Consider the following 21,706-nt stretch of genomic DNA (forward strand, 5'->3'; position numbering starts at 1 on the left):
TTAAAAATAGCCAGAAATAAAAAAGTCAGCAGAGAAAAGTTACACAGAGGTGTAACTTTCCTTTTAGCTGCCCAGTTACTAAACCATACACATACCGAAACATATACGTATGATCATAAGTAATCTATGAGACAGAAGCTCACCTCAGAGGGGAAAAATTGAATTTTTTGAATATTTCCTGCTCGATTGGTATAGAGCAAAAAAATTGAGATGATAAAAGTGGAGAACAGGAAGTTCTTATGAAACAGACAAGGAGCTATAAACGTGGTCAGTAAGGGGGATTTTGAAACACTAAAAGAAATGCAAATCATTTTGTACTAAATTTGCACTGATCTTGCCCCATATAGGCCAATTAAAGTTAATAAATGCAGTTTGTTGGAATGAAACATTGTCAGCTCTGTAACTCTTTATCTTCTCTTTTCTGTTGCCTGGTCTCAGCCTGCCTTCATCAAGATCAATACATACTGAGATGACTAAAAGAAAAAAGAACACTGAAATGGGAGCAATACTGTCAGTTTACAAAGATGATATATTTTTAAACTTTCTTTAGGTTTTCTCTTCATGACCCGCTATGTACATTTGCTCACTCATGTCTCTCTTTCATACAAAACCGCTGTGTGTTTATATTTGGGAAGCATATAAACAGTTCTTATTACTTCAAATTATATGTATTTTTTTCCTGTTTTGTAAAAACAGAACACATCTATTTTATCTATTTTTTTTCTTTTTCATAGTATGTTTCTTCCATGAACACAGTCTATTTTATTGTAGTATTGCAGAGAAATATGCCTAAGGTAACATCTAGAAATAAATTAAATTCCTTTATCAAAAGACTTTGGTCAAGAAGAATCAGCTCAAGACTTTGATTTTAAGAACATGATGTTAGGGATCATTATGTACATTAGTTATTTAAGACTATTCAAAATATACTTGCCACAATGTGAGCCAGACTTGATAGTTAGATTAACAAATACAACAGAACGGCAGCTGTGTAGGTGATGAGCACAGAACATTCACTTGCCTTGAAAAAATACGAGTGATTTTTCCTTCATGTATTGGAAATCTCTCTCACGCTACTGTACCATCCACTGAAATCATGCTGGAAACAAATTTAAGGCTTCTACGGCTGAACCACACCTTTATTTACATAACTATTGCTCCAGACCTGGCAGATGTTTGCCTATAAACACACAAATTTTCAGGACAAATTTCTTAAGCCTTTCAAATAATTCTATGCTTTGAACAAGTAGATCCCAGGATACTTTCTATAAAAACAATGAAAACTAAGATATAGTAATTAACATAATGACATTAACCTGTCATGCATGGCCTTATATCATAGTTGTAAGCATGGCTACATTCATTTCAGTGATGCCAGCCCTGACTGACAGTGTCATAAATGGGTAAGTAATCAAGAGAAATGCAAACACTGAAGCTACATTCTTTAGCAACATTTACTACCTCATAGGAGAGCTTCCCATCTTTACCTGATGTTACTGTCTTTAAAATTGCCAGAGAAGTTAAGACATTGCATATTCTACATGACAATGAAGCCATCAATGTCAATCTCATTCTCTGAACAGCTATCATCTAAATTTAAGGGAAAACAACTAATATGCATATTTATATACTTTTATGTGCATGTCCATGTCCATGTGACCAAATAGGTAAAAAGGTTCTATGTTGTCATTCTGATATGTATGCAGCTCTGATCTTCCTTGTCTCACTACTCCTTCACATAACTCCATCTGACTTACCATCCCAGCTTTCTAAATATATAATTATGTGTTCTTTTGTCGTAATAATATATGCTGACACTGAACATGAAATTAGAGAGAAAGTGAAGAACTACATTTAACGGCATAAAATGTTGGTTCTTAAACCTGTATAGATTATTTATTTGTAGATTGCACGTTTCTCAATGCATGTTAGACTTGGTTAATTAAGTACATATCTGGGATATCATATATTAACCACTAGTGGGAAAAATACAGGTCAGAAGAGATAACTTTACAACTTCATTTAGATTGCTTTTTGTGCTTGCAAGTGCAAATGAAAGGGACAAGTACACTCTGTCTCTTGCTGCCTAAAGCCACTGCCCATTAAACAGTCTAGATGCTAGGCTTGGGTTAGCTCATGAATAACTACCAAAGCATTTCACTTAAATTGGTGGACTAAATTATTCATTCAGAATTAAAATGGCCCTAATTCATTCTAGCTTACTTGGTAAATTAAGCTAAAAAGAATTAAAGCCACTCTAACTCTGAATGAGACTTGTCCACAAAGTAGAATAAGTAATTTATTTCAGGGTCACACCTTCAGCTGATTTGGAATCTTCTACAGCATTCCCACAAAGACAAGTCTGGAATCTGTCTCCCCATCTCACTGCATGCAGTCCTTATTTATTCCAACTTGACAGCTAGTTTTGTTTTGGTTTTTTTTTTAAATGTTTTATACTAGTACATTTAGATGTAGACACCTAAATAACAGACTTAAATTTCTATGATTCGCAAAGCAGTAACAGTCACAGACTAGTCATAGACTAGTAGGCATAGATCAGATAGTAACTAGTGGGTAACATGCCTATATCTAATTTATTTTTCTTCCATGCAACCTTTTTTTTCTTTTTTGATCCTAACAGATTGACCTGGCTCTCCTCTTCTCTTGTTCCTACATGGAATAGACATACAGGTCTCCTCAGAAAATTTCTACTATTTGTCCAGTGATGATCTACACATTGTGAAGCATATCCTCAAAATCTTGCTAGGCTTTTTTTCCTTTGTGTTTGTAGTTCAGTCAGCAAATTCTAGCACAGAGGCATGCAGCTCATTAATTTGTTACAGCCTATGTAGCCTAAATTACAATTATATAGTCAGGTTTCTGACTTTCAGCATTTGCAGGATTATTTGCAAATGTGATTAATTTGAATACTTTTTGGTTATGTTATGATCATGTGGTCCTTCAAATAACATGACCAAGAAGCAATTTAATGTATGTAAGCGTAGAACAAGTCAGATTTAGGGTAAATATTAGGAAAAAGTATACATACTGAAATAGAAGTTATTTTCTACTAGCACATGGACACAAAACTGCTCTGTTATATTTACTAGAGGTTATATCAGTTGAATGAAATACAGCAGCACTGATGTTCACTCTACCCATCCCACCATACCTGTCCACTGCACACGGACACCACAATCTCCATAAAGCCAAGGATGTATCTTTTTTGCCTATCTATTTTGTACCTATTAGACAAAATACATATGAGAAATTATACATAAATCTTTTAGATGGAAGGAATACTCAACCTGACATGAGGTGAACACTGTTCATTTAGTTTTCAGTGAATTAAAACAGAGAAAAGGTTTGTGTATGTTTTAAAACTACCCTGTTGATCTCATCATATTCAGAAAAGTGTGATTTAGCCATCCTGTGACTGAAAGATAATAAAAAAGCAGGATAAATTCAAGACCCTTAATTTCTCATTTCTTTCTTAGATAATAACTGCTTTCAAGAACAGAAAAAAAAGAAAAAAATTAAAAAAGGAAGAAAGAGAGAAAAAAGAGAGCATGGAGGAATAGGATAAAGGATTTCACATTTAGTAAATCAGAAAAAAAAATCCATTTTGATTCAAAGCATTTTCAAAAGCTATGTATACATATGCATTGGCAGAAATACACTTCTATATAAAAAATACATAAGTTAGAGAAGAAGTGTTAAAAACGAAATGGTCATGTAATTTTATTAATTTTTTTTTACATTTTGAATGGTTCTGTATAAGCTTTGCCGCGAATTGCATATTGAGCAGAGCACCTACATTTCTGGTCCTATCTATTTATAATTCCTTCCCACGAATGGCATTCTATATGGTGGCCAGCCCACAACTACAACTGTTCTCAAATGCTGCCACCTAAAGGCTAAACCGAAGTACAGCTAGAATGAAAACAACAAAAAACGCCAAAAACGAGCAAATGGGAAAAGGTTCGCAAGTTTGCAACAGTGGAAGTAATAGACAACACTGCAGTTCCTGCCTGTATATCCCACACCAAATGCATCCATGTTTAATCCTGTGTGCATTATTACCTGAAAATACTTTGGAGATACGGTTATAGAAATATTAGGGATAGAATCACTAGATTTTGTGTGAAAGGAAGAAAACTAGACTCTATGGTTGGAGAAAATTAATAGATGAGAAGTCTGAAAGTGCAGAGTTCATGTACCTTTTTAGCCCTCATGGTTTTAGAATAAAAGCAAAGCAAGTTCTGTAGATAGAGGCACTATCTCCTATTATACCAACTAATGAAGTTAGAAAAAATAAATACAATTGTGAACTTTCACACTGAAGAAACCTCCCTGACCCCTCCCACCCTCCTTTTTAAAATTGATTTAATACCATCCCTACACATCCCTGATGCATCTACTGCTGAGAATATGTTTTAGACCACATTAGTTTACATTCATAGTAGTATCTTCCCAGTCCCTGACTGGCATCGCTATTTATAAGTGTCCTCCTATTTCACAGTGGGACACCTGACTATGTGCAAGGCAAAATAAAATCTGATGGAAACAAAATAAGTTGTTGAGGTATTTAATGTTTTATTAAATTGTGACCATGAATTACCCAGTTGCATTGGTCTTGAAGACTTTGTCAAATATGTCCGATTTTACCACTTCCATTGCTGGTTTTCTTATATGTAAAAATGGAGTTTAGCAGTAAGAGTACACAGATTTATTTAATTGTGGGCTAAAATGAAATTTGAATTTAAATTTATATGAAGAAAGGCTGTTATAAAATTTCACTGGTTATGCTTCATTATTTTCTTGTTGATTTTAGCAAGTTATTTCAAATAAATACTTTAAAATCAAAGCAATATTTAATGCCCCAAAAGGATGTTTCATGCAGCAAACCAACTGAAAACAAGGAGTTTAATGAAAAGTTATGAGAAACATTTTTCATTAGGAAAAAAAGGTTAATATTTTAGTATATCCAAGAAGTATCTTTATTAAATCACTGCAGCAATGGCAGCCTCTACAGGACTGTCATTCTGTATGTGAACATCCTGGTGTCCTTCATGTACCAAGGAATATGTGTTTTATTTTTATTTCAGTTCTGGTTTTCTCTCCTAGGGCAGTAGCCAAGCTCCTACTCCTCATCAAAAGAAATCAGTAGGTTTGCATATTGTCCTTTCAGGTAGTTGATGGGATTTGCCCACAATGCTGTTGACATGACTGGAGATAAGGTAGGCATGGCTAGATACCCAAAGAATACTCCAAGGAAAACTTTTCCTGACAGTTCCTGTCTGGAAAGCCTCTGTACTTCCATCTGGCCTGTGTGTCTGCTTCTCTCCCCTCTGGGGGTGGGTTGTAGACAGAGAACAAATCTGGACACAGGAAGTTGAATCTGCTTCCCAGTTACGATAGCTGGGACAGATTTAAGCAATAAAGAAAAATGGACATTAGCAACCTTGGGAAAAAGCAGATTTTTAACAGAATTACTCAGAGAAATGAATATTACACAATGTTTCCTAGAACACTGGATTTTTTAGCAATTACTCTAGATAAGAAAAATAGTTTCATTATATATGATGGTCATTATTACTGTTAATGGCAATATCTTCCACAAGGAAGATCTGGCCTGAGTTTCTTTCAAGATTTTCAGTAACAATCAATTGTTAATGCTGTGCAGTGCAGGAATTTCTACAGTCAGTGACAGTGTGCACCACACAGATCCTCAGTCTATCATCAGCCCAGCTCAGTGAGCTGGCACACGATAGCACAGTTGCACACATACACAGTAGGGTGGGTCTATATTTAATTAAAGAAACTTTGCCTCTGGAAGACTATGTAGTTAGGGTGCATTATGAATGCTACTCTACTTATTCTGATACTGAGGGTGTTCAGGAAGAATTATTTGGATGCTTCTGCACACAGCACAGGCATTAGCATAGATCACAGAACACAGATTTCAGAGTGTGTGCTGTATGTAGATGTATTTAATGGAAACAATAAGAAGGCTTAATCTCTTCTTTGGGCAATGTACAACTGCAGGAGTTCTGATTTGATCCTTCTCATGATAACCACTGTGAGATTTGAGGTGTTTCAAGTTCCTACAGCTAACAGAGGACTGATGAAAACAAAGCAAAATTAAAAAGCAGGTGTTCTCTGCTACATTGCAGCTGGAGATATTATCCCATAAGCTTTTTTTCTGTAAAACTTGTATTGTTTTGATAGTATACCGTGAAAGACTGATAAGCAATCTTGCAGCCTTATTCTGCAACCCTCCTTCTGGCTTAGAGGGGGTGTCCTCTAGGCCCTGAGAACTAACCATGAGCTTCTCTCTGATTTCTGTGGATGTATTTCATACACTTCTTCCGAGTGTCACATGGTACCTGTCTAATTATGTTTCATGGAGAACACGCTTATACTGTCAATTAATCTTTTTCTACTCATTAGCCATTTCCATCATACAAAGAAGAAACTACAGAAAGCATAGTTAATTGCATAAGAGGCCAATTCAGGACAAATGCAATGTTTTCCCATCACATCCCATCACACAAGGTTGCCATTTCTCCACTTCTTAAATGTCTATCCCTTGCTGCTAACACACAAAACTGAACACTGCCTGTGGCATTTACTGTACCTTCATCTGCTGGATTTAATGTTGTCTCAGCTGCTCTACTCTGTCCCTCAGGGACCAAACCCGTTACCATTCAGAATACTCTCAGCAGCAGAAACAGAAGAACACCAATCTCTCATCCAAACTAACAGCATAAAGGTGATAGCTCACTACAATAGTAGCCTATTCACCTTTTCACTCATTCTTTTTTATGTTTTTCTCATAGTTTATATCCTTTTCGGTATCAAGCAGGGACCTGAAAGATTAACTACTCTTTACAATTCCTGACCAAATTTTATTAGAAATGAGATAGAACCCAGATCTGCTGCTGGGCATAGCTGTGCCAAAGATGGAAATTTTATCTCACATAGGATTAACAGACATACAGGCTAAGAAGACAGGGCAATGGCTCAATGATCCAGGAAATGTTTCAGGTAAGATGAAACCATTTCATTTTACAGTACTACTCTGGAGATTTGAAAATCTGACTTGATTCAAAGTCATAACGGACAGCAACAAATTTCCAAGTTCTCCATTGAGATAAAGAATCCTTTCACATGTTTTAGTTGAAACTACATTTTGTGCAATTTGATGAAAGAATCATTTGGGGAATTGGCTTTGGACATCTTTCAGTTGCCTTGCTGATTTCTACTCTGCGTAATTCTGAGAAAAGTGATTTCATCCCAGTTAAGACAGACAAGCTCACTCCAGTATTGTACAATAGTGCTCAAATTTCCGAGGAGTTTTGCAAAGATGCAAGTGTGGAGAAAAGCCGTAGCACTTTAAACCAAAGTAAATTCTGCAATCAGATACTGCAGTGGTGCTGGGAACAGCACTGAAACTCTGTGACTTGAATTCCTCTCGAGTTGTAGTACTATGAGAAGTCAAACTGGAACAAGCTATTGACAACATCTACAGCATCGCCTTATTTCACTTGAAAGTTTTTGAAGAGTAAAATTTTATGCATGCATGCATGCATGCAAACAAAACAAAGCTATTTGTAAAATCCTAAAATCTGTGGTTTTTTCCTTTAAAATGTTTCCTTTTTATTTACCATTCTGAAAACAATATATTTACCTAAACACTTCACATCTCATCATTAAATGTATCAAAAAGACTGCCAGAGTTTGTTACCTCATAGAGGGCCTTGGACAACTTCCAAAATAAGAGTATCTTTAAAGAAGTCTCTATAAATATACTAAGATTTACTCTTTTGGGTCTTTTAACCATGAAAACAGATGTCCTCATTTTTGGAATATAACTTTTAGTACTTGGTAGCAGATGGAAATTTAGTAAGTATTAAGTACTGTGAAATGAGATATGGGAGAGATGTTATCTCTTCTTCCTAGGCCCAGAATCTCGTATCATAGAGTGTGGACATAGACTGTGGTCCCTGGCAACTAAGTTGAGAATGACAGAGCAGGGAATGCTGCTTCCCTATAGTAGTTTTCAAATGTCAAAAACTTCTCTGCTTATTGTATCTGCCACAGGCATTACCCAAATACCTTGTTCAGGTATTCACCTATTCCTGAATGATAAGCAATTCAAAAGAAAATACAAAGCAAGCAGAAAATTCTGCACATAATTTCAGTTTAACTTGAAACTTCTGAACTTCATTAAACTTCAATTAACTTTTCAAAATTATCATCTGTTTTTTATCTTACTAATTTCATCAATAACCTAAAGCAAGGAAAAAAAAAACATGAGGGAGACTATGCTGATCATGGAGAACATTCAAAACATTACAAAGAAATCTATTCTCATTACACTTCAACACTGTTTCAGAACTATAATCCTTGGCATGAGCATCATAGAAACCTGTATTATGAAAATAACACAGGAACTGAAGTCACCGAAGCACATGGACTAGCTTTTGCCTCTCCCCATATGATTACCTACTGTTTCACATAATAGACATGAATCAACACATTATCAGAGGAGTTCAGATTGTGACCCCCTTCATTGTGTAGATTTCTGGTTGATTTTGCTTGGGTCTTTTTTCCAAAGCTGATGCAGTTGAAAGCCAAAGTACAAGTGGCACAACCTTGCAAAGAGTCACTCACATTTTTGGACAGGAATCCTATTATGAAGGCCTACAGTTAGTGTACATATGTGATGTCTGCTGTCTACCCTCATACTCATCTCAACTTCAAAGCACAGTGCTTGTTTATAAGTTCATCAAACCCTTCCCCGGGGATATAGGTGTCAAGCAATGAAAGGTGACTGCTTAGATGCCAGTGAATGATCTGTTTAGAAAGGAAACATTTCCAAAATGGTGAACAAGAATGGAAGAGTTTCTCTTGTCTACTGTGCTAGTTTAAGTTAGTAATTTTGACAGGTCCCTAGAACATGTAACCAGTTTTTAAATTCGTTATTATTTTATATATAAATGGTATTCAAACATTGTTTAGGTATAATTTCCCAAAGGTTTTTGTTGCTTTTTTACATTTTCCCCTAGACTTTAAATAACTTTGTGTGAAGTGTACTTGCTGATTATCTTCTACTTCTGAACACCTAATTTTGCTTTATCTTCTGAGGTTCTGTTGAGTTTGTGAGACTATCATTAGAAAAAAAACATTATCTGTCTCACCTCTCCATTTCTCCCTTAACTTTCTCTGTTCTTTCTTAATATGCTATGTTTCTCAGCTTCCCTCTGACATTTAACACATTATTCATTTATTATTCTCTGGTCCCCTCTTCATTTAATATTTCCTTATGAAGCCCAGTCATCCTCACTTCTCATCCACCTTTTTTCCTCTGTCAGCTGGAATGTGGCTTTTTTTTTTTTTTTTTCACTTGCTCTATTATGAAACTGTTCCCACTGTATTTCATGAAAATAACATCAGAGTCAGTATTCTTCCACCAGTTTTTAACTTATTTTTCAGATTCTGGTTGAGTGGGAAGGGTAACAGCAGAAGGAAAGCATAAACTGAAATTACAGGCAGAATTTTCTGATTCTAATCAGAAACTACTGCTAACCATAGAATCTCTCACCCTCATCAAAAATAGTCCTTTTAGGGACTTCTGCAAGCTTTTACCCATCATCACTGCATGATCTCTATCATGGATAATCACACCTGTTGATAGAGTACCTGCCAAAACCCAGTAACATAAGAAAGTGAAATCTGGATTTCATACACCACTGAGATTGCCAATATAGCAGCCTGACTGACAGCAGGTGCCTTAGTGACTCATGATGGCCACCTGACTCTGCCAAAAATGTATTGAGCATGGTATCCTTTGTGGAAGCATCCCTCCTGCCGATAATGATACTAGCTGCTGACATGCATTGCAAAAGGAGTAAACCTAGCAGACTTCAGTTTACAAATTTTTATTGTTTAGAAAAGTTCAGCAGCATAAGAGAAGCTGGCTGGTTAGAACTACAGTAAAATACCCGAATTCAAATGGATCAGAATATTGCACTTTTACAATCCTCAGGTAGGATGAAGTTGCATCTTGCAACAGCACTTCTCCCCCTTCCTACAGGGCTTCAGGAAACAACTAGATGAAGTCAAACAGAACAAATTTAGAAGTTCAAGTGCCAAATGTGTTGAACTTGTAAGGATGCATACAAGGGTAAAAAGTGCAACCAACCTGAATGTGGTAAAAGCACTGCTGCTTTTAAAAGGGAAAATCCATCTACAACCTTCTTGAATAACTGCACAGTGCCTTACATAATGGGGCTTGAATCTCAGTTGTCCCTAGGCACTACCACAAACCACTTGATTAATAATTAATCATTAGCAATGTACATGTTAGTCTCACTTTATAGCTGGCCAAGTATTCTTATTTAGTGGAGCAGTGTGGGAAATAGAAACACTACAGTACACATTAGCCTCAGGATGCCAGTGAAACTTAGACCAGAGAGCCAGCATAGCAGGTTGTTGTCTGAAATGGCATCAAACAGACCTGTTAGCTCAGAGGCAGCAGAAAGGCAACCCTGATTTTTTATTTTTTTTTAAATTATGATCAGCTATGGAGTTATTGTCAAAGCTACCTTTGAGTGCTTATTTTGGATGTGTTAATGTCACTATTGTTTCAAAGTCGACTCATGAGTCAGGCTGATTTTATAAACTATAAAATTTTATAGTATAAACGTGGTTATTGGTCTGCAAATATGACCTTATCCGCCAGACTAGTTACTTAACCTGGGGAATTCTAGACAGTTTCTGTATAATGTCTTGAGTGTGTTTTGCATCAGCACAAGTGTGATCTCTTGGAATGTTTATGTTATTTAAATTTATAGTTGTTCTACAATAATTCTTATTGTGCAAACTGCAAATATCTGTAACCCTAAAGCAGGGAATTAAAATTACTTCTGAAAAATACGTAGAGCTTTTTTCTTCTTGCAGGTGTTGAATTAATAGTAACTTGAATGACCAAGAACCAACTCCTTTACTTCAGTGTTATCTTGCCTACAATCTGCCAAAGTAATTACTAGAACACAGTAATGGTGCCCTCTTTAGTCTTCACTGTAGATCTTTTAGTCAGATTCAGTACCATAGCACTGGATTTTTAATCAAAATCTGTGGGAGATCCGCTTGTACACAGGTGTAGAACATGTATTTGTCCTCAGCAGGTTTTGGTACTAACAATTACTAAATGTGGATTTGCATTACAGTTCAACACCTACGTTTGCTTTTCAAATAGAGATCATATGAAATAATATTTACATGAAAGAACAGTATAAAATGGCCTTCAGAGAACACTAGGAAAAAAAAATAACAACTAAATTCTGAAGGAGACCTTCCTTTAAAAATGCTATCAGCTTTCCCTCTCATTTACAATATTTATAAAGTAGTTGTCAATTTGTTTTTGCGATGTAAATATTGTTTACTCCTTGTCACTGTCGCCTTTCAGTTCCTATCACCATAAGTTGAGCACTTAAAACTGAGCTTTGAAGCTTCTGAACAAATGTTAAAAATGCTTTCCACCCTAGAAAATCCAAGGCTCTCCACTACTAATTAGCACAGCTAATATGTTTGTGGCTTTTTTCTTTTTCAAACAGTGCTTGAAAAACATTTGGAAGTGCCTCATATATTTCACCAATCAAAATTATCATGTGTATTATCTTTTTGTATCTTTGATCAAAAGCACCATTATAAAAATAAAACCAGCAGCCCATCAAGTAAATTTAATTTAGAAACCAGCTGTAGCAGACATTATATCAACATGTAAAGATACAGATAGTCTTCACCAGAAAAATAAAAATAAAACCAAAACCTCTGAGACAAGTTTTATATTCCTCTTTTCCGTTCTTATATAAATGTGCTAAAAATGGGAATCAGATAACTTATTCCTCTGACAAAAAGAATTCTGGACTAATAGAATTGCAAACTTCCTAAAACCACTCTCTTCCTAATATGCTTCTGCTCCAGCATACTCATTTATCCACAGCAAGCTCCACTGGCAGGTAGGTATACATCTTGTGGCTTCATTTGTTTCTGTTTTATGGTCAAAAAAAGACAATGTGCTGCCTTGAAAAATGTGCCTGAATTGAGTCATAAAGTGGGTATACAATGCATAAAGATGCTCTTCAATGGACTCAGTAATGTTAGTGGTTTGTGGCTGTAATTTGGGAGCAATCTGTCGAAGCTAGTTGATCCTCACAGGACGGGTATTTCAATGGCTTAGTACTTTCTAAACTATTTCCACCTGGACAAAGTGAGCATATTAAACATGCAAACAAGAATTCTCTGTTCATTGCCAATTCATACTCATTTGCCACGTTTATGAGAAAAGAATACAAGGAGCAGAACAGTGGAGAAACAGACCCAGTGTACTTTGATTTTCTGTTTTCTCCTGAAACATGTACCAGCAAAAACCTGATTAGAAAGAAAAATTCATTCTGCCTAATAAGAGTTAGCAAGGAACATATGGCATGACATAGATTGTACACATTGAGACATCAGTCAACATGGCAAGAAGCTGAAGCAACATCCACAAATTACAACCTTAATTGCTAAAAATAATTAAACAGATTGGCAGACATTTTAAAACTCACACATGGGCATCCAGTAGCCATGGAAAGTAAGTAGGACTTGGTGATGTAAATAGTGATGTCCTTTATAATTTTAAATGTTTAACCCTACTATTTAAAATATTTCTTTCATATGTGTTTGAGAATTTGAAAAACATTCAAGTCCTGTTATGCCCAAGGTTGACTGGGATAATCTTCCCTAATGCAGACAGTAATTTTAACTCATTCCTTTCTCTCACTGTACTTCTACATACTGTATTTTAATTTTAAATAAGTTGGATATTTACGGTGTTCCAAGTTTTCCAAAATACTATGCATCATAGATGCCTGTAAACATGCAAAGTATTGTAATTTTTAGAGGAAAGAAAAAAGAATTTTTGTCAAAGTAAAGGTAAAATCAAAAGTTATTTTCACTAACTGTCAGGAAATTAAGACTCCAAATGGAACTTCTAAACTGTTTTTTTCACAACTATAGCCTGATGAAAGCTAATTTTTAAGGAAAAAGGACAAAGTTCTGACCAAAATTTTTCCTTGTATCTTTCATCGGATAAGTGAACACATTTAAGGAGGAAGGAATTATATGTAAGTTTAAAAAATTAGTTGTTTAAATAACTGTCTCAGTCACAGATTGAAAGAATTATGGGCAATTGTACATGCTTCCCTGAAAAGACAGTAGAGTGTTATACATATAACAGCAGAGTCTTCAGTAGAAAAACACCAATAATTTACTAAAGAAAGGGAAATACCTAAGATTCAGCTTTCCAGTAAACTTTGTCATTGCTGAATTAAATGTGAATGTCATTATAAGTGAAAAAAATAGAGTTGAGCATGACAACAGCAAAATTGAATGCCTCGCTATTTCTTTGCGAAGAAACCCCGCCAAATTAGACTTGTCCATATTCATGACCTCTTTTTCCTCCAGCTCTTCATGAATATTCAGTAAACAACTTTTCTTCAATAGAATATTCATGGTTACGAAAAATCTCCGCAAACCAGTATATGTAGGAGTATTTGCACTAGTATGCTGGCATATTGAAGAGCTCTTTTATTATTTGCACAATAAACTCATTAACTAAATAAGAACATTCAGTTCAATTAAAAAATAGAATGATCCCTCTCTTACTTGGAAAGCTTGGGCCATCCAACCAGGGAGAGCAACTCTGCTGCTTGGCTTAGAAACCAGTCTAAGATACAAACTAAATGATCGGGGTTAGCACATAAACTAAAACACTTCCGTGGGATCCATCTACCGAGCAATTTGATACAAAAATTTGATTAAAAAAACAAAAACAAACCGCAACTTGCCCACAGAGGATTCAGGCACAGACAAGAGCTCGGCTCCTTAGGAAGCAGCCGTCACCAGCTCTGCCACAAACCTGGAGGCGCGACGGCGGGAGGAACGGCAGCGCTCCCCATCAACGCTCCCATCCCTGCAGCGCTCCCATCCCCGCACCGCAGCGCTTCCATCCCCGCAGCGCAGCGCTCCCATCCCCGCAGCGCTTCCATCCCCGCAGCGCAGCGCTCCCATTCCCGCACCGCAGCGCTCCCATCCCCGCACCGCAGCGCTCCCGCACCGCAGCGCTGCCCCCCGGCCCCGCCGCCGCTAGTGGGAGCCGGGAGACCGCGCACGGCCGCTGCCTGCCCAAGGGCACCGGCTGCGACTGACCGCCTGCCCTGCCTGCCCTGCCTGCCCTGCCTGCCCTGCCTGCCCTGCCTCCCCGCCTGGGGCAAGGTGGCATCCCTCCTTCCCACTGCTTTTGGAGCACTTGTAACTGTTGGAGAGCAAAATCCTGTTGTTTCATAATTAGAGGGTTATGGCCTGAAAAAATCACAACTGGATTTTTTTAATATGAGCTAAGTCATCATGCTCTAGTGATTCTAGACGTTTCTCTTCCTAGACTCTCTTCAGTTTTAGAGCATCCCAGTGCTCCAGGGTCACAACTTCAGTCTGAGTGATGGCAGGCCTGGTAAGGATTGGTTTGGTTTCTCTGCAGAGGCTCTGGTGGTGTCCTCAGTGCAGAATCTGGCCCTTTGTTAATTTAACACTTCGTTAACTTTCAAAATGTTAATAGCATGACAGCTGATGTTTATGAGGGATACTGAAAGGAAATTCAGAACTAAATGTAGTTCTTAGTATGTGAAAAAGGTTTTGTTAATTTATACTGTTCCTTGCTCCCAAAACTCTTACAAGATTTTATGTAGATGTTGGAAAAAAACCCTGTAGCTTAAAAGCCCATACAACCACCAGACAGAGCCATGTGAGTACAATTGCTCAATAACTATTTTAACACCATTTCTGCGATAAAATCTGCAATCATTAAAATGAAAGCTGGCTTTCAGGTGCCTTGTTCAAATAATGTATTTTAGAAATTGGACTTACTAACTGCAGCGCTTTATGTTAGCATGTTCATAAGAAATATTACCTTAAATTCATATTCAATTATTTACCTCATTATTATGGTTGCTGGCAATAAAAAATTGTTTAAAAGTAATAATGAAAGATACTTATTTCCATTTTTAACATTCATAGGGCTAGTAAGGAAGAGCTCTTTTTTTTACTGTTATTGTTATTATTTGAGATTCTCTAATGTTAAAGAATGATCAGAGCTGGGCATGAACTAAGGAATAACAAAGCTACAAAGATGACAGAAGACACAAATTCAGTACAAAGGATACGTGGAAATGAAGCTGGCAAGATTAGCAAAGAAATCTGTCACAGTCTCTGATAATTTTTTCATGAGAGAAAATTAGACACCTGTGGTGAGAATACTTTCATTGTTACCTTGTACCTCTGAAACACAGTATTGCTGTCACTAGTATGAGACCATAAGCTTTGTACTGAGTTTGCAAGGCCCTGGGCTTGCCCTGTCTGAACTCTTCCTGACTTGCCAGAAGCTGATTTTTCTCCTACAGAGATGTTTTTGGTGCAAGGAGGATAGATCAGGAGCCTATGGCAAATTACAAGTTAATCCCTTTACAGAGACATGCTGCTGCAGGTGCTGGCTTTTAAGACCTAGAAGATGAGTGGAAGGATGAACATAATGCCAGGAAAATGGCTGAAACTGGCAACCGTGCCAGTTTCTTAATTTAAATTTAATAATTTAAACTAGATCATTACTATTGTTTAGACTTTGTTTGTATAGAAGAATTGTATACAAGAATAGAAATACAGAAGTTATATAAAAGATTTTTTTTCTGTAATGATGTTAGGGAGACACTAGCTAATTGTTTTACAAGAATAAGTAATTAAAAAAACAAAAAAGTCCAGAGCAGCAGGGAACATAGAAATCTTATGAGAAATTTCAGTGGTGAGAAGAAAGGAGGCATGCAGAATAGAAAGCAACATCAGAAGTTTTCCATTTAAAGTAAGAAGTCAGCAATACTTTAGCAGTAAAGAACTGTCCATAGAGATTACTTAATAAATGATCTTGAAAATTACTAAAATATCACAGTGATTGAAATTTTTGCATTGGTATGGTTCTAGGGTGTCTTAAAATTTTCCTGTTTAACAGAAAAGCCTACACTAAATCTCCACTGAGCTGTAACTACTGCTTGTCCTGAGAAAGGACAAGGCATTCTGAAATTGTTGGTGAAAATGGATCTCTTACTCATGTCCTCAGGGGGCAGCAGTGAAGCAAACTTTTTCTTCTAGAGCTCCCTGTAGCTGTGGAAAATTCAGTTCCCTGTTCTTCCTTTGCTGTTAATAATGGGGAATTTGCACACTACACACAGCTGAATCTGCCATATTGCTTGCTCGGTCTGAGAGGCTTCCTCTAACACAGGGCTGTGGTCTCATTTGTCACTTCTAGATCTCTTCTTGAATGGAACTGCATCTAAAGCAACTAAGGCAAGGGACAAGTGGGATAAATACAGTTACTCCACTTGAGCAGTAATTTTCTAGATTTAAAGGTATTACCAAGATACAAATGTGCTGGTTAATGCTATGCTTGGATTTGCAGATGCCAGGGTTTATTGAAGGCTATCCTAATCAAGCAAAAAGGGCCACAGCACAGGATGAAGTACTGTCCTGTGAACAGTACAGTCAGTGTTTGACATGTCTTTGACCAGAGTTTGATGGTGCTATACCAGTCCTCTCCTGGGCATGGCTGTAAGAATAACATGGGTATCATGGGGGAACCAGGCACCAGCTGAAGAATTTTACTTCAGTTAATTGCTAGCCAACACAAATTGCTGATTACTCTTCTAAGTAATGGGAAAGCGAGGACCACAAACAACTAAGCAAGCAAATAAACATCTACCCTGCCCTCTCCACAAACTCAGCTTCCTATATTTTCTGCACCAGTTACATCCAGTTCTCCAAAATTTCACTGGAGGGGGGACAGACAGTGGGGAAGCTGAGCTGATATTCACATCATTTTCTGTTGCTCTGAGCAGAATATTTTACTACTACCCTTTGGCCTATGGCTCCCTGTGGCAGGACGTCCTCCCCCTCCCCTCTCTCCTTCTTCTTTGTGGTGGAATACAGGTAACTCCGGTGGGGTCAGAAGCCCAGCATAAGGTTATCTTGTGGCTCCTGAAGGTCTGAGGCCTCTAACCTTGAATTCATATTTTAGTATGGAAAGAGGATGTGAAAAGAGAAACAAAGAAACAAATACTGACTGAAAGGCATGTGTTTACAACTATAAAATCTCAAAAAAAAAATCCCAAATGTAGAGGTTTCCTATGCACACTCTGAAGATGTGCAAGGAGCTTCTCCCCGGAGTCTGGATGCAGATTCTGCGGTTACTTTCCTGGGAATTGTGTGAAAGGATTCTCAAGTATTCTCCACCACCAATTGGCTGGTAAGATACGTTGGTTCCTAAGTTATATTATTCTTACTAGCTGTTAGTAAGAATAGGTACCTTTCCATAATTGCAATTTAGCTATTCGTAGTTTGCAATCATTTTATTCCTGTGTAAGTATGTAGTTTGTCCTAAGTTTTTATGTCTGTCATTTTCTGTGTCTAATAAATGGTAATTTATATCATATTAGACTTATTCAGCCATTATTAAAGAATCTTGCAAATGAGACCGAGTCTTGGGGCGCTAGCCACCCTAATAAAAGCTACTGCCTGCTGCTAGAAGCCTGAGCAAACAGCAGAAACTCATAAAACTCCTGTCTGCCATGCATAACACTCCCTCTCCCACATACACCTGAGCAGGGCCATGACCTCCTCAGTCTTAATGGTTGGTTGATGCCTGGTGCGATTTCCTACTGCTTTTTCCACTGGTCCCAGTTTTGAAAGGAAGAGCACTTAGCCACTGAATGAAAACTCTTGTGCCACATTCCCTCAGGGTCAGGGCAGACCCTGATCTTGAGAGTTTACTAGCACAAACACAGTCACAGTGACTGGCTAGTATATTCTAAATACTTTGACTGCATACTCTAAAATCACTCGCTACTTAAATTTATGTTAGCTGAAAAAGCTTATGTAATGGGTTTAAAACATGAGTATTTTCCCTCTTCCAGGCATGCCCGAGGAGTTAGGTCATGGCTACAAAAATAAGTATTTTCATGTACATATAAATATACACATTACATAAGAAGAATCCAGTGTCTTGGAAACATTCATTAAGTGTTGAGACAGCTGGGCACTGATCAAGAAAACAACCACCCCATGCAGATGTCTCACAACCAGCCTGCTTCTGGGGTGTGACACGAGGATGCTTCCTGCTTGCTTCTGTTATTTGATACATACATGAAATAGGCTGCTGAGGTGGTATGAGCTGCTTTACCACAAACAGCTTAACCCTCATTCATAAACACTACCTCACAGCTCTGCGTAAATTAAAGCTGAAATAGACCTTTGCTTATATTTTAGTGCTTCCTTTATAACTTGTTCAGATTTTTATTTCTGTACAAAGTGATGTGGGACCAAATAAAACAGGATATAATCAAACTGTCAAAGGTTATACCCCTAGGGTGATGCTCAGTTTCATAATGATGAGTTGTATTTATTTTTCCCAAGATTAAAAACAAACCCCTCATTTTATCAGTTCTAACAAACAAAACACCCAGATATTTCAGTAAAGAGTTCAAGACTACCAGTTATAAAATATTATTCTTCTCTTACCCATGTGTCTGATTATACTTAAGAATGCATTGCATTGCTATGCAGAATAGTACATTCACTCAGTCTCCTGCACTGTACAGTACTAGATCTTGACCTTCATGTTGCAGACAATTTCAGTATTTTTGCTTTGTATTCACCTAATATTATATTTTATTTTTTACTTCTCCAGGGACTGTACCATCCTGTTAAGATTTTTTAAAAAAATTTCTTTTTAATCAAGTGGTAAATTATTGCTCTTTCTCATTATAAAGATCCTTTTGAAGTCTTCAGTTATAACTGTATCATGTTTTATGAGTTTGATTCCTTTTACTTATCCTCTTAATTTTTCTTTATTAGAAAATTGATTTTATCAAACATTCAATAAAAAATATTCTTTCAGATTTAATGCAATGCCAGTAATTAAGTTTATATGTTTGGTATTCTAAGAACCCACTCTGTCTTCCCAGACTTCTGGTGCGCACAGAATGACTCATTTGAGTATGGTTTTTCTCACCTTATTAATTATTCAACAGACCTGACAGTCATTGTGAGATTTCCATTTGTTATTTAATACTGTAAGTCAGAAATATATGTATTTGTTCCTGGTGTAGAAACCGTAGTAGTTTATTTTTTTTTCCTTGATGTGTATAGCCAAAGAATGTATCAAGTGAAAAACCAAAGTCACATATCTACTTAGAGAAAAATGGAACACAGTTATAAAAAGCAACTGAAAAAGTCATTCTTCTGTCTATCCTAGTGACCTAAATAATTCCTGACAGGTATTTGTCCAAACTTTTCCTAAAAACATCCAGTAACAGAAATTCTACATCACTGCACTCCATTCAAAACCCGATCAATCTTTCCTTTAGAATGGTTTTCCCAGTGTCCCGTGCCGCCCTTGAAGCCTGTTATTTGAAAGCAATATATCTCTTTTCTCATCATAGCATCTATTTACTTATTCAAAGACTACTATGATATCTTCTCCCCTTTTTTTCCCAAGACTTAACAACCTCAAATACCTTCCTCAGAGGCCATAATTTACCAGACCTATGACCTGTTTCATTGCTTTTCTCTGGACTCTGCGTAATTGCTTTATGTCTTTCCTGAAGCTTGATGGAGTACTTGAGCTGAAACCTTACCTCTGCATTAAGCAGGATGGAAGGATTACTCCTACAGGTTATATTCCTGTTGACAAATCCCAGTAGGATATTTGCCTTGTTTGCAGCAGCTTAATAACATTGAGTCACACAGAATTTGCCATCCACTTCAAATATGAGATCTTTTCCTGCAGAACTTCTACCCACTTAGTTGTTTTCTTTCCTGCACTTAATAGATGATGAGTCCTGCATACGTGCAGAACTTCACATTCCTCTTTGCTGAACTGTATCCACTACATCCATAAGATTTATTCATAAGAAGTATACACTTGTAATTTCGTTGTCTGTAGACACTCATTAGGGAGCAATAACAAAACATTATAATTGTATTCTACTGTGAAAGCACAGCTTTTAATTTCATTGATTATGCTGATACTGATAGAGCATTAAGCTATTGAAAAAAAAAAGAAAGGAAAATCAGCTAATATATCTGGAAGGGAACAACACCATTAAGGTTAGAAGACTCAGTGTTTAGATTTTTCTTCTTTTTATTTCACAGAAAATTGCTGAACTGACAGCCTTGGGCGGCAAAGTCTTCTTGTTCATCTACAGAAAAATTCTGGCTGAACAGTGGGGACATACACTTCTCCACCAATATGTTTCGAATCTTGACCCCAGAGAAACAGCTCCTCGTAGTACCAAGTCAGTTCATTTTCCATAGCCACTCAGTTCCTGGTCAGTCTGCCAGGACAGCCTACGGCAAGAGTTTTGGAATTTGGACAATGCTTTTGTAAGGACCATGTTAAATGTACAAGCCTATACATTTTTAGGGCTGGTGTGCACAGAAACCTTGTACTATTTTGACAGTACTGATGCAGTTGAACTGTTGTGAATTTTTAGTGTGGATTCACTGTGCTTTTACCATCAATAAAGCCAAAATGCAAGGCAGCAGGGACACTCTCTTGATTTAATCCTACATTAGTATGGTCAATACTTTCATGGTCAATACAGTTTAGGGGCTTCAACTCACTGCTTCTGTGAATTCCCCCGGCCCTTCTCTGCACCCCTTTATAGTTCCCCACCCTCCTTTACTGTGATATAACCGTTTTGGGACTGCATTGCAAAGAACATCAGTATTAAAATTAGAAGAGGTAATAGCACCAGGTTTTGGAGGGCTGCACTGCTCCTATTTGCAGCCCAGCTATACAAGAGTTGCTAAGACAGAACTGAGAGGGGGTAACTTGGAATGCCTGGTGAGAAAACACAGCTAAAAGAGGCAAGTCGTGATAACCTTCTAAAACACATTCCCTGCCACAGAAATGTTAATATCATGCTGCTGACTGACTCTCTAATCCACCTGTTAAACTGCACAGCTGGGGGGATAGAAATCAGGATCAAAGTTTTACTTCAATGAATAGTTAATTGTGCAAGAAGAAACAGCAATAAAAATGACAGGGACTGAGAAAAGATGACCCCCACAGAAGTGAATTGTTTAGCTGCCTGATGGGTGCAAACCTGTTTAAAATCACACCAGTGAACCATTTGAAAACTGCCATCTTTTACCACTGGGTACAACAGGTAGGAACTATCTCTCTCAGGAAGGATGTGATCTGGCTTTCATGCATAATCCGAACGCCTTGAGCAGAGGCACATGCCTTACTCTGACCTTCAAAGGGCAGAGTTTATCCCCACTTCCTTTCATGGTGTTTTCTATAGAGTGGTTCAATCAGGTCCTTACTCAGAACCACGTTGAGTTTCATCAAGCCCATTGTCAGCATCTGGCTTTACTGCAGAGTCTGACAGTGCTGTGTGAAGATATCAAAGTCCATTTTAAATGCTTCCTGCTGCAGGGAGCCTATATTCTCAAGGTACATTAGTCTGCACAACATGCTGTACAGTGGACTGTTTCAGTACCCAAGCTAGGTATTTCTACACTGGAAATCTGAATGACAAAACCAGAA

The 21,706-nt window shown here is 37.3% G+C and overlaps 1 protein-coding gene and 1 long non-coding RNA gene across 11 annotated transcripts in view; one reads left to right on the forward strand and one right to left on the reverse strand.

Moving 5' to 3' along the window:
• The window catches only part of LOC146440146 (uncharacterized), a 55,485-nt gene extending 34,697 nt beyond the window's left edge, over window positions 1–20,788 (forward strand). The window contains exon 3 of the long non-coding RNA XR_014851054.1: window positions 20,305–20,788. This is a non-coding gene — a long non-coding RNA (uncharacterized LOC146440146). The remainder of the gene's footprint in view (window positions 1–20,304) is intronic.
• Window positions 1–21,706, reverse strand: part of ADGRB3 (adhesion G protein-coupled receptor B3) — a 451,307-nt gene that overhangs the window by 289,628 nt on the left and 139,973 nt on the right. The gene's annotated exons all lie outside the window — the stretch shown is intronic.

Source organism: Lichenostomus cassidix, chromosome 3, assembly GCF_008360975.1.
Source record: "Lichenostomus cassidix isolate B80296 chromosome 3, HeHo_3.0, whole genome shotgun sequence".
NCBI classification, from domain to species: domain Eukaryota; kingdom Metazoa; phylum Chordata; class Aves; order Passeriformes; family Meliphagidae; genus Lichenostomus; species Lichenostomus cassidix.